This window comes from Dendropsophus ebraccatus, chromosome 1 (genome assembly GCF_027789765.1).
Source record: "Dendropsophus ebraccatus isolate aDenEbr1 chromosome 1, aDenEbr1.pat, whole genome shotgun sequence".
Taxonomy (NCBI): domain Eukaryota; kingdom Metazoa; phylum Chordata; class Amphibia; order Anura; family Hylidae; genus Dendropsophus; species Dendropsophus ebraccatus.
This window is the reverse complement of record NC_091454.1, coordinates 54,434,853-54,449,270: the sequence shown is the minus strand read 5'-3', so window position 1 is coordinate 54,449,270 and position 14,418 is coordinate 54,434,853.

The following is a 14,418-nucleotide window of genomic DNA, read 5'->3' as shown; positions in this document are numbered from 1 at the left end:
GCCTCTAATGAATGAAGGGCCGAATGACGTCACTGAAGCAGCGTGTCCCCAGCATGCGTTACGTCCGTGGGGTCCAGCCCCAGGGGAGAGAGGGCGCTGTTGATGCGGTGAGTGCGGGGGGCGAGGCGCTCCTAGAAACGGCCCTGCGCCATGTACCTTGACGTTGTGAGGCAAAAGATTCGGGGCAGTGATCTTACTAGTCGGGCACTGGCCCCAAATCTTAATGCCTAACAACGTCACTGGCTGAGAGGCCTGTTAATTCAAAGATTGGCGCAAAAGTTCCAGTGACGGCTGTGGGGAGAAGCAAGAAGGACATCAGGGAGTGCAGAGTGGTATGTACACGTTTTTTTGGGGGGGTTTTTACACCATCAGCCATGCATTACTATTACACGTGGCAATGTATACCCGGCGGCCGATGTTTTCTAGACTGGAATAAACTACAACAGCCAGCCGATAATCGTTTTATCAGTTAATCATGACCTTTATTACACAGAGCGTTATGCTGAATCGGACTGATTTGGCAGATTATAATAGAACCCAAGAGTTCCAGTGGCAGCTGTGGGCAGAAGCGTAAAGGACACTGGTGAGCGCGGAAGTCCGTTCAGCCCTTGCACGCTGTATCCAGCCATATAATAGGCTTAGTAAACAAGTTAGTATCTAGCAGATTGGCGCTTGTTTACATTATCGATCGGGCCATGTAATACAGGCTTTACACAGGGCCTCTCAGAGTGCAATTAGTAAATCAGCAGTTGTCAGGAGCCGGCCGTCACGCTCGGCTCCCAGCACAGCCGAAGCGTACAACAGGCCTCCCGCAAGCGTACATATACATAGTCAGTGCACCACCATCTCCCATACTTTACAGTGCTTGGGTTGGGGTGGGGGGCACTATACAGTAAATGATGAGTGAGGAGTTAGTGACTACTGTACTGTAATTGCTGGTTCTGCTGAATATTTCTTGTGTATAATGTCCTGTACAGTATAGTGCTGTTCTGTAGTGTACTGTACTGTAGTGATTAAACTGGGCACTTTTCAATGTAATAAATGAGTATTGTAGGTAATTATTGGTGGGTGCTGGAACCAATTAAACACATTTACATTATTTCCTATGGGAAACACTGCTCAGTTCTCAAACTGCCCTCCTGAACCAATTAAGTTCGAGTACCACTGTATTGTGTTTGTCTGTCTTGTCTCTCCACGTTTTGTGTCACACCTGTGCAGGCCAGGGACGGTCGATCAGTTATCTGCTGCCATTTAGGGCAATTGAGGTAATCAGGCAGGGACAGCGGGATGGGTGTCGGTGCTAGGGCATCACCTGTCTCGTGTCCCTAAGTTCCCAAGTCCTGACACCAGGTCTTCAAGCGTGTTAGTTATTCAGTTGACCTGCAGCTTCCAACGTGGAATAATATTATAGCTATGTGTAAGGGGACAGTTCACAATTAACAGGTGCAAAAATTCTTAACTATTTTATAATTTTGTTGCCGAGTTTGCAGTAAAGAAATTTAGTAAATGATCGCCCACGGGATGCCTGGTTACTATATGGGACCCACATACGTAAAGTTCATTATTTATTAACACAAGAAAGCCTACCAATAACAGTATGCCAAGATTAAAGTGATTGGACAATGGACTATGGACTATGGACAATTAATTATTTATTAAACAGAAAAAAAACACAAGTCTCACATTTTTTTCTGGGGAGAAAGAACCAATTCCTGGTATTGTCTTATTTGCAGAAATAACCCTGAGAGTTTTTCTTTTGACTATCAGTCTTGTACATTGACTAGGAAACTTATGGTGGTTTTATACGGAGCGATAATTCGCCTAATCGCACGATTTTGAATGAACAATTTTTTTTTAGAACGATCGGCGTTTAGACGGAACGATACATCGTACGGAATATTCGTTTTGCGATCGTTTTGCGATCGCTTAAGCCTATCTCACACATAGGGGAAATCGTTGAAAGACTGTTTACACTGAACGATCTGCGAATTTTTTGCGAACGATTTGAGAACTTTTTGAAAGATCAAAATGAACGATTTTTCGCTCGTCGTTTGATCGTTCGCTGCGTTTACACGTACGATTATCGTTCCAATTCGACCGTTATCGTGCAAATTCGAACAATACATCGTTCTGTGTAAAACCACCATTAGATTCTATTTACACAGAAATTTGAAGGTTTGACAGATTTGAAGCCAGAAACAGAAAATAAACAGAGATCAGGTCATAAAGGAAAGCCTAAGATTTCACCTCTTTTCAAATCCATTCCTGGCTTTGGCTTCAAATCTTTGGCAGATAATCTGTCAGATTATCTTTCTGTGTAAATGGACCCTTATGCTGCGTTTACACGAAACGATTATCGTTCGAATTTTCACAAAAACTATCGCATTGAGCGATAATCGTTCTATGTAAACACAGCAAACGATCAAGCAATGAGTGAAAAATCGTTAATTTTGATCTTTTAACATGTTCTTAATGGTGGTTTTACACGGAGCGATAATTCGGCCAATCGCACGATTAACGATTTTGAATGAACAATTTTTTTTTTTATAACGATCGGCGTTTAGACGGAACGATACATCGTACGGAATATTCGTTTTGCGATCGTTTTCCGATCGCTTAAGCCAATCTCACACATAGGGGAAATCGTTGAAAGACTGTTTACACTGAACGATCTGCAAATTTTTTGCGAACGATCAACGACGATTTGAGAACTTGTTGAAAGATCAAAATGAAGATTTTTCGCTCGTCGCTTGATCGTTCGCTGCGTTAACACGTACGATTATTGTTCCAATTCGACCGTTATCGTGCAAATTCGAACGATACATCGTTCCGTGTAAAACCACCATAAATCATTGTTCGTTGTTCGCTAAAAATTCGCAGATCGCTTTGTGTAAACAGTCTTTCAAAGATTCACCCTATATAAAAGATGGGCTTAAACGATTTTAAAAACGATCGCAATTACGATTTTTCTTACGAATTTTCTTACGAATTTTCTAACGATTTATTCGTCTAAACGCTGATCGTTATGAAAACCAAATCGTTGCTACAAAATCGTTAAACGATCGATTGGGCGAATTATCGCTTCGTGTAAACGTAGCAGCTGTGTTTCCACATATGCCTTTGAAATGCGTTCCAAATGCACAACCCTTAATTCCCTGAAATAGCCACACAATGTTTCCATTAATCCCTACAACACTGCACAGCTATTGGGGGAAAACAAATATGTGGATACACAGCCTAACTTGGTCAGCTGTTTGATATTTCCCATCTCGATGGGATCTTGATTCTGACTTTACCATTCAACAATCTTCCATTCTACGGTGATAAACTGTCCAGGCCCTGATGTAGCAAAGCAGGTCATGGTCTGACTTTTTTATTTTTCCACATACAAAGCTGTGTGAAGGCCCATTTTGGCACCATGACCTCTAGTTTTTGTCAGTACCATATTTGCGAAGATGCAACTTTTTGATCACTCAATTGAAACAGGCATGGACTCTCGGGACAGGGATATAATATTACCGCTTTATAAAGATTTGGTGCGGCCTCATCTGGAGTATGCTGTCCAGTTTTAGGCCCTAATTCATAGAGAAGATTTCCTGGAGCTGGAAAAGGTACAAAGATGGTCAACTAAACTAATAAGGGGAATGGAACATCTTATGTTATGAGGAAAAATTAAAAGAAATAAAATTGTATAGTCTTGAGAAGAGACATTTAAAGGGGTACTCTGGCCAGAAGTGTCAGCGGTGAGCAGGGAACACAGGCAAAAGGCTTCAGGACAATGGGGGAACACGGGCAAGTATAAACTTTATTACTTTAACATTGTCATGAGCTGCCCATCACCACAAATAGTAATGCACAGCCTTGGCCAAAAATTTATAAACATGTTTAACCCCTTTAAGACAGAGCCCTTTGATGCACAAAAGTCTGAGTCAAATTAATGCAATGTTCCTTCCCGCCTTCTAAGAGCCATAGTGCTTTTATTTTTCCACCAACAGGGCTGGTTGGGTGTAATTTTTTTGCCCCATGATCTCTAGTTTTCATTAATATCATATTGGTGTAACAGAAAAATTTTGATTGCTTTTTGTTAATTTTTTTTGTAATATATAATTTAATAAAATCATCAATAATGTTATATTTTAATAGATCAGACAATTCCGCATGCTACGATAAGTAATATGTTTATTTATATTTTTATTTTTATAATGGGCAAGGGGGTCTTTTAAACTTTTATTTGGAGGGGGTTTATAAGGGGTTTTTTAATACTTGTCTAAAAAAATTTTATTACACTTTTTTTCCCCACTTTTATTACTGTAAAATATGCCATCATTAGATTGCATATACTGATCTATGCTATGCCATAGCATAGCATAGATCAGTGTTATCGGCGATCTATGTATAGAGCCTGCCTGAGAGCAGATTCTATACATCGATCGCCCATCCGACAGGATGGAGATAAGGATCGGCACATGCGATCGGGACCCGGTCCTGATCCCTCAGTGACAGATGCTTGATCTGTCACTGAGCACCTTAAACGCCGTGATCTCTGTAGATCCAGCGTTTAAGGGGTTAATGAGAGTCGGCTGCGGGATCGCAGCTGACTCTCATTACCTGCGGCCCTGGACTTTGATGTGAGCGGGATCACTATGCTCCCGCTCACATCATTAACCCCGTCACAGCAGGAACGTATATACACATTCCTACTGCACGGGGTATGTGCAGTAGGAACTAGGGATGGTCCGAACCTGCTGAGGTTCGCGTTCGTACGAACCTGAACTCTTGGCAATGATTCCCGCTGTCTGCCCGCTCCGAGCAGCGGGTGTATACAGCCGGAAGACTGCCTGGAAAACTGGGATACAGCCATAGCCATAGGCTGTATCCCAGTTTTCCAGGCGGTCCTCCGGCTGTATCCACCCTCTCCACGGAGGTGGAAGACAGTGGGAATCATTGCCGAGAGTTCAGGTTCGTACGAACCCGAACCTCGGCAGGTTCGGACCATCCCTAGTAGGAACGTATAAATACAGATTGCTGACGTGAAGGGGTTAAAAGACAGCAATCAGCCAATTATTGGCTCTTTGACTGATTATAGACTTTATTACACAGGGCGATAATTTGCCGAATTAACCTGATCGTGCAGATTATTGCTCTGTGTATTAGGTCCCTAACCCTGCTATAATAGATGGGATCGGAGTTAAAGGAGAAGTCCAGGCAGGGACATTTTTTTCTAACTTTCCAGGGAGAGGGTGAGAAAAATAACATGCACAAATAACATAACTCCCTGGCCCCAGCAGTCTGCCACGCCGGTCACCGGTTGCTTCCTTGTGTAAAGACAGGACTTGGAATGTGATGTTTCAGGCCCATTCAGTCAGTGAGCGGCTGTAATGGTGTCCCGCCTCTGCGGCTGACTGGTTGAGCAGACCTGATACATCACATCCCAGGTCCCCAGACCAGGAAGTGGCCAGGGACTTGAGCAGTGGACTGAGGGCACTAGGGATGGAGCTGGGGGGTTAGTGTATTTTTTTTTTTCACCCATCCCCTCCCCAGCAAGTTTAAAAAAAATGTCCCTGCCCGGACTGACATCTGAACCTGTTATCCCCTGGCAAATAAATTATTCTTAATTTAATGAAAAGTTTTACTATTTTTCAATATAATGTCTAACCAATGTCCAACCTAACCATTTTCGTGCTTTCGTTTGGTCTAAGGATAAAATATTGATACACTGTTGAAAATACAAATAACTTTTTCATGGGCTGTCACATCTACATTCGCTAATGATACAACTAGGATTTGCTAAAGAAATGAAAAGTGGGAGTCAAATGGGATAGAGAGGTTTTGATAGGAAGGGATAGCCCTGTGGCCTGATGACCTGGCATCATATACATTGGCAGTCCCAGCTGTCTTCCATATAGCCTTCTAGTAGGGTATTTTTAGATATGTCCTATGTAACAAAATACGGAACAACATATACATTATTGGGATGTCTGAAGAATGAAAGCTACTTTGTGAAAAATCTATTACCAGCTATAATCAGTGTCACAAAGATAGTAATTATTTAATATTGAGGGAAGGTGGATTCTTCACAAGACCTGGTCCAAAGTTTGTTGTAGCTAATCCAAGAAAAGTAGTCCAAGGCAACATATCCAAGTAAAGAATACCCTTTATTACGCCTGAAAGTGCTTTCTGGATGTGCTGCCTTGGTCTACCTTTTCGAAAGGTTAAAGGTGCCTATATATCTTCTATAATGATCGTTGAGCAGAGTTATTTGCCCTGGCCTCCGCATACACATAAATGTTCGGCTTAGGTGTTCTCTATAGGGAGGGGTAAGCTGCAGCCAGACTTGCCAACCCTTAAAGCGAACGTACTATCATGTACATCTCTAAGTTTTTTTACATGAATAAACAAGCACCAATCTTCTAGATCGGTTAAATGTGTGGCGGATGACAGAATATATTCCATTATTCTGGTTTAGAGTGATCAGTTGATGCTTGCTGATTCTCAGCTAATCACAGTCTCTTTTACACAGAGCAATATCTGCCTGATTTAGAAGATAGGACCTTAAAGCGACTGTAACTTCGCTTTAATTTTTTTACATAAAAAGACCGTCACCAGCACAGGGATTAGAATCAATGGAGCCACATCACAGAGGGGGTTTTGTTACACTGGGGGTCAACGGGGCCACCTCCTGTGCTTCAGGCCGGACCGATGCCTGGGAATAGACAGTGGGAACCGGGCCGCAGTTACAAAAAGGGACTGTGGCATCGGTACTTTAAACCAGAATATAAAATATATTCTGTCACACATCTCACCGATCTAGAATATTAGTGCTCGTTTACAGTGCATCTCAGGCAGAATATATTCTATCAGGTTTAAAGTAAACCCCATAAGTGTGTGCCAGCTGCAGGTGCTCCATAACAGTAGATGCCAGCATATGCCAGCCTCAATTGCTCCTTAAAGTTGTACTCCGGTGGACCAATGAAAAAACAAAACAAAACAGAGACACACACAACTTATATACTTACCATCCCTCTGGTGACGATCACTCCTTGAATCTCCCAGCTACGTCCCTGTCATCTCCGGCAGCCGTCCTCAGATCTCCCTCATTTCCGTGTTGCGGAGCAGTGAATGGGAGAGAAAAGGCTGCTAGTGCTCATGCGCATTGGCAGCCTTTTCATTGGCTGGAGCGCATCTCATGGCTTCTCATGCTCAAAGCTGAGCAAGCTGGAAGCCATGTGATGCGTTTCAGCCAATGAAAAGGCTGCTGGTGCACCAGGTGCGCCAGTGCTGGCATAGGTTTCCTAATTTTTTTTCGGTAAGAAAATGGATAAATTAAGCGGACCCAGAGTTACAACAGGTAGGTATACTAGATAGTTCACCAATTGAAAATTGTGATAGAGATGGAGAGAAGCTGCTCCAGTACATGTGTAATCCCTTTAGCAATGATTGTGCTCTGGGTCAGACACTTGCATAGCTCACAATATTATCTGTTCTCTAATCCATTTTCATATGTAAATGATTGTGGAATTCAGTTACACATGCAGATAAAGCCAGCACGTGTCCTTTTACTTCTATGATAAGCTTTATTATAGCGGAAGTGAGAGTTGGAGCCACCCTGGGGCTGCTAAATAACTGCCCCCTCTATTATAGTAAGGTATGTTTTTTACTGTTGTTGTTTCAGGCTTTGCCATATTATAAAGGTCTATAAAAAACATGTCCACTTTCTTCCAGAAACACCACTACTCTTCTCCTAGGTGTGGGTTTTGGAGCTTTATTCAACTGATGTCATTGGAGCAGTGTTGTAATATCACACACAACCTGAGGACAGGTGTGACACTATTTTTTCAATATGTCTAAATTGACGGGGTTGTCCATGAATTCAAGAAATTAAACTAGTTATAGGAAATGTTATAAAATAATTAAGTCTCCTGATGTAGAGTATGCTAGCATCTTGTATTAGGGTGGGTTCACACTGATGAATTCTCGCAGATAAATTCCGCGGAATTCCATCGCCTGTACGCATGCACGGCCGCGCGCATTTCCGCCGGCTCCATAGACACCATTCTTTCGGCGGAATGCGGAATCAGCCAGCCCATAGAAATGTGTCTATGGAGCCGGCGGAAAGGCGCGCGTCCGTGTGCACATACAGGCGACAGAATTCCGCTGAATTTATCTGCGAGAATTCCTCAGCGTGAACCCACCCTTACATATAAAATAACAATTCTGGAACATCTGCTCTTATAGCTCTGTGATTGCCATTCCTATGTTGTTGTTACTAGAAATGTATGACTAAATAACCAAGAGGGTGTTAACAGTAAAGGGTGTGTCCCTACACAGTCTGGTACTGTCAGTGTCAGACTGTGTTGGGACACGCCCCCAACTGGTAACACCTACGTGGTTATTGAGTTGTGGTACTCGGCCAGTGGTGTTAATGTTATTTTGTAGTGACCCCAGCCCTCTAGTAGTGCACAGGTGTGATGATGCTTTGTATGGCCGGTTTATGTCCACAATGTTTATTAACCTCCAGGCTTTTTGTGGGTCCCTTGGGCTCGGCAACCAGGAGTGGTAGTTGACCCAATCCAAGATGTTGGTACCACCACGCACGGAAAAGGGGAAAAATAACCCAAGGTGTACGGTGGTGTGCGTATGGGTGAAGCTGCGAAAGAGGAAGACAGAGTATTGTGTGTTTTGTACAAAAATAAAACAGGTTACTGTATAACTTTGTAGATAGACAATACACGTTATGCAGATAGTGAAAATCTTGACACAAACTTGAGTGCTGACAATGAAGTAGACTTGGTACTTTTAAGAACAGGTGCTGGAAGGTAGTAAGAACTTTGGTAGAAGTAGTAGTGCTTTGTAGAGGTAGAGAGGAGCCCTTGCCAGTGTAGATTCTGTACTCTGCCGGAACTGTAGTGTAGATATATAGGTAGATAAATGATACTCATACTCACGTTTAGACAATGTTTGACCGCCTTCTGCCTCCTTAGTGTCGTAGAACCCATCCTAGGTGGATAGCACCAGCCCCAGTCGTCGGTTATCTGGGTGTAGCGAGTTCCCCAGTTGCCCTGCACTGCGCAGTAGGATATGTAAACCTTTTCAATCTGGTAGCTTTGTCCTACTGGGGTTGATTCCTCTAATAGCAGGAGATCGCCCTGCATGTTTTTGAGAGGTACCTGGTGTGGGCTAGGGGTTCCTAAGTGGGCTGCTCTCCCTTCCCTGGACTTAGCACTGCATAGTAGAAATAGTGGTTGCTGCTGTAGAAGCAATCTCTAGCTGAGTTAGTCTCTCACACATCTGTCCTCTTATACCTCCAACCACTAACTCCCTGTACTTCCTCCCACACTGAGCTAACTCCTCCTACAGGGCTGAGTGTGTGTAAGGACCCTATTCCACAGTAACGATAATCAGCCGGATCGGCCCCATTTGGCCCGATTTGGCCGATTATGGTTTGGTGAAATAGAGAGAACGATCAGCCGATGATTGTGTCATCGGCTGATCGTTCATTTAGGGCCAGACCTAAAATCATTGTTCCCCCACCGCGCATCGCTACGGTTGAATAGCGGTGCACAGCGGACGACCGACGATTTGACAGCAGCAGCAGCATACATTACCTGTCAGGTCTTCTCCTCCGCGCTGTCTTCATCCCCGAGTCCCACGCGCTCTATCTTCTGAATGGCCGGTCAGCTGACAGAGCGCTCAGCCAATCACAGGCCGGGACCCCGTGGCCTGTGATTGGCTGAGTGTGGCCTGTCAGCTGACCGGCCATTCAGAAGATAGAGCGCGCGGGAGACGGGGAGGAAGACAGCGCAGAGGAGAAGACCTGACAGGTAATGTATGCTGCTGCGGTAACGATGTCCTTGCAGCCCTCGCTCAACGATCATTGGGCCGTGGAATAGGCCCATAAGAGAGGACAGACAGGATAGGATAGAGAGAAAGAGAACCTACTAGTGGCCAGCACATAAACACATGACAAACAATTAACCCATTACCTTCAGCTGTGTATAAAAGTACAAATAAATAATAGTGAAACCTATTGGGGAAGCTAAGGTACGTCATCCACCACTGTTACCTGTGTGCACCACTTATTGGGGTGCATATATGTGACATTGATTCTAATGGAGCAGCGTCACAAATGAGAGGGTGTTTTGTCACATTGGGAGCCGGTGAGCCCGCCTCCAGTGCTTCAGGCACCAATCATGTACTGGAGCGGCTCGCTTCTCTCCATCACTATCACAATGTTCAATTGGTGAACTATCTAGTATACCTACCGGTTGTAAAAACTCTTACATGTGCCATTCAGGGATTTCACTAGAGAAGGGAACTCTCTAGAGTTCTCTAGAGAAGGAGAGGTTTTCTATGGGAATCCTCATGGAAAACCTCTCCTGGTCTGGACAGTTCCTGTCTGGGCCAGAGATGTCAGCAGAGAGCACTCTGTCAGACTGAAAATTAAACAACATTTCCTGCAGGACATACAGCAGCTAATAAGTTTGGGAAGACTTGAGATTTTTTTAATAGAAGTAAACTAGATTTGCATTTCCAGGGGAATACATAGTGCTTGAAAAGAGCGCCCCTTTACCAGTGACTTCCTTTTAACTTTAATCCTGGGTGCCGTCCCTTTAAGAGCTACTTGGGTCCCATCCCTTTAAGAGCAACTTAACTCCCGTCCCTTTAAGAGCAACATGGGTCCCTTTAGGAGCGACCTTGGTCGCTTTAAGAGCGACGTGGGTCCCTTCGCTCTTAAAGGGACCCAGGTCGCTCTTAACGGAACCCAGGTCGCTCTTAAAGGGAACCAGGTCGCTCTTAAAGTGACACATTTTGCTCTTAAAGGGACCCAGGTCACTCTTATAGAGACCCAGGTCGCTCTTAAATATATCCAGATCGCTCTTAAAGGGACCAATTTCACTCTTAAAGGGACCCAGGTCGCTCTTAAAGGGACCAATTTCATTCTTAAAGGGACCCAGATCGCTCTTAAAGGGACCCAGGTCGCACTTAAAGGGACCAAGTCGCTCTTAAAGGGACCCAGGTCGCTCTTAAAAGGACCCAGGTCGCTCTTAAAGGGACCCATTTTGCTCTTAAAGGTACATATTTCGCTCTTAAAAAGCTCCAGGTTGCTCTTAGGGGGACCCAGGTTGCTCTTAAAGGGACATATTTCGCTCTTAATGGGCCCCAGGTCACTGTTAGAGGGACCCAGGTCGCTCTTAAAGGGACCAGGGTTGCTCTTAAAGGGACCCATTTCGCTCTTAAAAGGGACCTATTTTGCTCTTAAAGGGACCCAGGTCGCTCTTAAAGGGACCCAGGTCAATCTTAAAAGGACCAATTTTACTCTTAAAGGGACATATTTCGCTCTTAAAGGGACCCAGGTCGCTCTTAAAGGGACCCAGGTCACTCTTAAAGGGACCCGGGTCGCTCTTAAAGGGACCCATTTCGCTCTTAACCTCTTAAGGACCCATGTTGTACCGGTACGTCATGGATCACTGTCACTTAAGGACCCATGACGTACCGGTACGCAGGTCCTTTAAGAGGGCGCCGCGGACCGGCCGCATGCGATCGGGAGAGATGGCCTGCAGAAATACACTGCAGGCCATCTCTCCCTGTCGGCATGGGGGGTTGTTAACCCCCCCCATGCTGACGATCGCCGCAATTGGCTTATCAGTTCATATCAGCCAATAGCGGCGATCGGAACATTTCCGGGTCATCGGTGACTCGATGACCCGGAAAAAATGGCGGTCGGTGCTGTCCGAGGACGGCACCGACCGCCATTACTGTAAAAAGTAATGGTGGCCAGGTGCCACCGGCCCGATCGCCGTGAACGGCCGGCCGCTATCGGCCGGCCGTTCACGGCGATCAAAGTCCCCAAAAGTTATAAATACCTGCTCCGGACCCCTCAGCTAGGTAGCTGAGGGGTCCAGAGCAGGTATTCGTACATTACTCACCTGTCCCGGGTCCTGATCGGCGTCTTCCGGGTTCGCGGCGTCCTCGTGTTCTCGTTCGGGTCTTCGGCTTCTTCCGTGACGTCGCGTTCGGCTATTTTCGGCTCCAGCGTCGGGTTTTTGGGATTTTCCGCTCTGCTGCCCTCTAGCGGCTGATATGTTTAATACACTTATCAGCAGCTACAGGGATGTTCAGTATGTAATAAAAGTTTTTTTTTTTTCAAATTTTTTTTCAAATTTTTTTTTTTCTATTTTCCGCACCCTATCGCCGCTGAGTGTTGATCAGCATCGCACGAAAGTGCGCTGCTAATCAGCAACTCCTCCTTTTTGGCGTAGGGTGTTTTTTTTCTATATCCTACTGCCACGGTCTGCTGATAAGTGCCGCACATAAGTGCGGCATTTATCAGCAACACCATTTTTTCCGTAGTTTTTTTTTTTTTATACTTACTGTAAAAAAACACGTAAAAAACACTACATTACACCACACTACACTACATTGAATAAAGTTTGACACTACACCACTACATACCCCATATACCAATCTCCATATAAAAGTGGCCCCCAGGGTGTTTTCGGTGTCAGAGGGATACGTTATTATTGCCTCCGACACCGAAACAGCCAGTGAGGATAAATGGGGGGAACCTTTGTTCCTCCATTCATCCTCATCCTCCAATGACGTATCTGGGGGTAGCGTAGCATACGCTGCCTCCCGGACACGTCTTTTCCGCCAGTACCGTCCCAATAAGAGATGACGGTATGGCGTAAAATTCTACAAACTCTGTGAGAGTACCTCAGGGTACACTTACAGATTTAGGGTACGTGCACACTGCGGAATGGCGAAGGATAACTCTTTGTGCATTCCGCAGCTGGCACCCACCGGCGGACTGATGCGGGCGCATGTCTCTACCCGTGTCATAGACTCCATTCTATGCACGGGCGGATTCCATCGTCCGTCCAAAGAATGAATACGTTGGACAGAGAGCGGAATCCGCCCGTGCATAGAATGGAGTCTATGACACGGACGGAGACGCGCGCCCGCATCAGTCCGCCGGTGGGTGCCAACTGCGGAATGCACGAAGGGTTATCCTTCGCCATTCCGCAGTGTGCACGTACCCTTAGAGTGTATGTAGGAAGGGACACCCGAATGCAGCCCCCAGATGCCCCCTCCCCCCCCAATCCTCCGAGTTAGTGGGGACATCGTCCGGGAACTGATCTTCCCACTGCTGGATAAAAGTCACCACCACCTGTAAGGGGATAACATTTATACCAGCACCCCCTCTTCCGGTCCCTCGCTGCCCGAGCTACTGTAGCTTGCGGCACGATCCGAACATATCAGAAGTAGTAATAGAGCCCTAATATTTAGCAGCCATGGAGCGGACCCAGCGCTTCTGGATATGAAGGACCCCGTATCGCACCAGGACAACATTTTCCAGGTGACGTCCCCCACACTGGAGAAAGGGAGACCCCAGAAGAAGTGCAGAGTGTGGCGTAACAGGGGGATCAGGAAGGACGCCATTTCCCAGTGTGACATCTGTCCTGATCACCCCGGCCTCTGCATACTGGATCGCTCCAAGGTGCACCACACGTCACTGGGGTTCTACATTATCTAAATTCTGTCCCTTATTCCTACTTCAGGGGTCACGTTGATCCGGGGATTATTCTGATCGCCATTATGGAGTCGGGAAGGAATTTTTCCCCTGTGATGAGGCTACTGTCGTCTGCCTCACGAGGGGTTTTTGCCTTCCTCTGGATCAACACAGATTGAATTTGATGGACACCTGTCATTTTCAACCTTATAAACTAATAATTGGCCTAATACCCCCAAATAAATTAGAATGGTCCCTTTTCCCCAGCTAAGTAGGTATGGCCGCCATTCCCATTAGAGGAGGCCATGATGCAATTACAAAGCCTCTGTGCGGCCAGGGCAGTAGAAACTCCCCACAAGTGACCCCATTCTGGAAACTACACCCCATAAGGAATCTAACAAGGGGGGCAGCGGGGATATGGCCCCCTGGTGACGGCCATATTTGGGACGTGAAAATGAAAAAAATTGTATTTTTTATTTTCACGGCACATGTTCTACACATGTGCCCGTCACCAGTGGGGTCCATATGCTCACTGCACCCCTCGTTAGATTCCTTATGGGGTGTAATTTCCAGAATGGGGTCACTTGTCGGGGGTTTCTACTGTCCTGGCAGCACAGGAGCTTTGTAATTGCGACATGGCCTCCATCCTCCATTCCAGCCTCTAAATGGCGCTCTGTCCCTTTGGTGGCTTGCCCTGTGCCCATATGGCACATTATGTCCACATGTGGGGTATTTTCGTACTCAGGGGAAATTACCCTACACGTTTTGCGTTTATTTTCTTTTTTAACCCCTTGTGGAAATTGAAAAAAATCAAGGCTAGACCAACATTTAGTGTAATTTTTTAAAATTTTTTACTCTAAATCGTTAATCTTGTCATGATTTTTTCATTTTCACAAGGGGCTAAAAGG